The following is a 3,664-nucleotide window of genomic DNA, read 5'->3' as shown; positions in this document are numbered from 1 at the left end:
TAGAGAATGGCGAGAATAGTGGGAGTAATGAACTTAGAAAAGTTGAAATTGAGGAGATAAGAGTGGATATCCCACCACCTTTTCTACCTACTGAAATTGTTGCCCTTCAACCTTCTTTTAATGTTGAGGATCATGAGCAACATGATGGAGATAGTTCATTACTACCAGAAAATGTTGCCATTGAAAAAGATGTAGAACCACTATAGCCGGCAGCTTTGAGGAGATCACAAAGGGAAAGAAAATCTGTCATTTCAGATGATTATGTGGTGTATCTACAAGAATTTGACTTTGGTATTGGGATAAGAAAGGATCCGGTTTCGTTTTCACAAGCCATGGAAAGTACTGATTTTGATAAATGGTTGGAAGCTATGAAAGATGATTTGAAATCTATGGCCCATAATGATGTTTGGGATTTCGTTGAATTGCCTTGTACATGTAAACCCGTCGGTTTTAAGTGGGTCTTCAAGACCAAATGCGACGCTAAAGGCAATATCGAACGATTTAAGGCTAGACTTGTGGCCAAAGGTTTAACTCAAAAGGAAGGTATTGATTACAACGATACTTTTTCCCCTGTTTCCACGAAGGATTCACTTAGAATCATCATGGCACTTGTAGCTCATTTTGATTTGGAGCTACATCAAATGGATGTGAAAACTTCTTTTTTAAATGGGAATTTGGATGAGGATATCTATATGATACAACCTGAAGGGTTCACAAGTAAGGACAGTGCACATCTAGTTTGCAAATTAAAGAAATCCATTTATGGTCTTAAACAAGCTTTCCGACAATGGTTTATTAAGTTAAACGATACCATTATATCTATTGGATTTAAGGAAAACATTGTTGACCAATGTATATACCTTAAGATTAGTGGGAGCAAGTTTATATTTTTGATACTATATGTGGATGATATTTTGCTAGCTAGTAGTGATCTTGGTTTGTTACGTGAAACCAAGGAATATCTTTCTAAAAACTTTTCGATGGTTGATATGGGTGAGGCAAAGTATGTTATTGGCATCGAGATATTTAGGGATCGATCTCGAGGATTTCTAGGTTTGTCTCAGAAAGGATATATTGACCGAGTTTTAGAAAGATATGACATGCAGTCTTGTTCAAAAGGTATTGCACCTATTGCTAAAGGTTACAAATCAAGTAAATTGATGTGCCCAAAGAATGAAATGGAAAGGGAACAAATGAGGAAAATTCCTTACGCATAGGCAGTTGGGAGTTTGATGTATGCTCACACATGCACCACACCTGACATTAGTTTTGCTGTTGGGATGTTAGGAAGATACCAAAGTGATCCAGGGTTTGAACACTGGAAAGCTGCAAAGAAAGTTATGAGGTATCGTCAAGGAACTAAGGATTACATGCTCACATATAAAAGGTCACAGGTTATTCGGATTCCGATTATCGTGGTTGTTCTGGTAGCATGAAATCAACATCAGGGTTTGTTTTTATGCTAGCAAATGGGGCAATCTCATGGCAAAGTAAGAAGCAGTCCATTATTGCTTGTTCCACGATGGAAGTCGAATTTATTGCTTGTTTTGAAGCCAAAAATCATGCATTATGGTTGTGAAATTTTATTTCAGGGCTTGGTGTCACTAGACGAAAAAGCTAATTTGGTACCGGTTCAAACCCCCCCCTAAGGCACCGGTTTTGAACCGTTGGGGATTTGAGGGGTGTCAAATCCCCAAAAATTTGGCATCGGTTCAAAACCGGTGCCAACTAAAGCAATTGCCACCGGTTAACCGGTGCTAACTACACACTTTGGCACCGGTTAACCGGTGCGATATGTTAATGCGCGCTGTTTTTTTTTTTAAAATTTAAACTTCAATTGGCACCGGTTAACCGGTGCCAAATACGCCTTCAAACAGTAAAAAAAAAAATTATTTCAGCATAATTTATTCATCAATCCAATTTATACATTCAATCCAAAACATGAAATCGAACAAGCTAAGGTTATATTCATCAAATAAATTGTTTCTTTTACAGTTTATTAAAAAAACAGAAAAATTGCTGAAAAATAAATTACAATCCAAAACCCAGAAACTTCGAACATCAACTCAGCAAATTCACGTCCTTCAAATCAGCATCAATTGAAACAACAAAATCAGATAAATTCAACAAAAATCAAACAAATAAACCCACAAAATCGAACAAATTAACCCCAAAAAAATCGGAACTCAATAGAACAAATTAACCCAAAAAATCGAACAAAAATCGATCAAAAAAAACCCCTTAAAAACAAACGATTAACCCAGATAAATTCAACAAAAAAAAAACCAAAAATAAATAGAAAAAATAAACCCCAAAAAATCGAAAATAAATCGAACAAATAACCCCAAAAAATCGAACAACGCACTAAGATTCAACCCAGATAAATTCAACCCAAAAAACAAAATATAAATAAAACAAATAAACCCAAACAAATCGAAATACAATCGAACAATTAAACCCAAAAAATCGAACACAAATCGATCAATTAAACCCCATTAAAAACGAACGATTAACCCAGATAAATTCAACCAATAAAACAAAAAATAAATAGAACAAATAAACCCCAAAAAATCGAAAATAAATCGAAGATATAAACCCAAAAAAACGAACAAAAATCGATCAAATAAACTCCTTAAAAACGAACGATTAACCTAGATAAATTCAACCAAAAAAACAAAAAATAAATAGAACAAATAAACCCCAAACAAATCGAAAAAAAATCGACAAATAAACCCAAAAAATCGAACAAAAATCGATCAAATAAACCCCTTAAAAACGAACGATTTCTCACAAAAACACCCTCACAGATTCAACCCACAAAACCCATAAACCTTGAATCTTGAAAAACCCAGCCAAAATTGTGAAAAAACCCAAAACCCAGAAACCCTAACCTCAAATTTGACGGCAGCGGCTTGGTTGTTGTGTTGGCTGTTGTGCTTGGTTGGAGAGAGAAGAACAGAGATGAGAGATGAGATCGGAGATAAGGAATTGAAGGAGAGAGGCATGCATGCATTCAGAGATAAGGAATTTCAGAGAGCTAAGAGAGAGAGAATGAAAAATAAATTGAAGAAGTAATGAAGGAGTTAAAACCCAGAAACTCGGCATATATAGCTTTGTTTTAAACTCGGTTTATTTATTTATTTATTTTCTTTTAAACTAATCAGTTGGCACCGGTTAACCGGTGCGAACTATATTTTTTTTTTTTTTTTTAAAAAAAATAGTTGGCACCGGTTTGAACCGGTGTTAATTAGCGTAATTGGCACCGGTTCAAGTAAGAACCGGTGCCAACTCTGAAATTTTAACTCGCGCTCGTTTTAGGTGGCACCGGTTTTCATGAACCGGTGCTATAGGGGGGGTGCGTATTTAGTTTTTTCTACTAATGTGTTGTCGACTCTATTCCCAAGCCGCTGAAAATATTTTCTGACAACACCGTAGCTGTATTCTTCTCGAAGAATGGTAAATTTTCGAGTGGGTCGAAGGCTTAAAGTACTTGGTGGTTAGAGCAAGAGTCCAAAAACAACAGATGTCAATTGAAAATATAAGTACTATATTTATGATAGCCGATCCACTCACTAAAGGATTATCACCAAAGGCATACTTAGAACATGTTATAAGGATGGGCCTTTTGGGAAATCCATAAATGAATATTGATAGTGGTACTAAT

The 3,664-nt window shown here is 35.5% G+C and overlaps 1 long non-coding RNA gene across 1 annotated transcript; it reads right to left on the bottom strand.

The window, feature by feature from the left end:
• Positions 1-1,877: 1,877 nt before the first annotated feature.
• LOC110684767 lies at positions 1,878-3,164 on the bottom strand. Its single transcript, XR_002503815.1, has 2 exons — positions 2,892-3,164; positions 1,878-2,082 (listed from the first exon to the last, which is right to left on the bottom strand). It is a non-coding gene; the product is annotated as an uncharacterized LOC110684767 (long non-coding RNA).
• Between the last annotated feature and the right edge of the window lie 500 nt (positions 3,165-3,664).

Source organism: Chenopodium quinoa, unplaced genomic scaffold (genome assembly GCF_001683475.1).
Source record: "Chenopodium quinoa cultivar QQ74 unplaced genomic scaffold, ASM168347v1, whole genome shotgun sequence".
Lineage (NCBI taxonomy): Eukaryota > Viridiplantae > Streptophyta > Magnoliopsida > Caryophyllales > Amaranthaceae > Chenopodium > Chenopodium quinoa.
The sequence above is the reverse complement of the archived record's forward strand: the minus strand, read 5'-3'. Positions and strand labels throughout refer to the sequence as shown.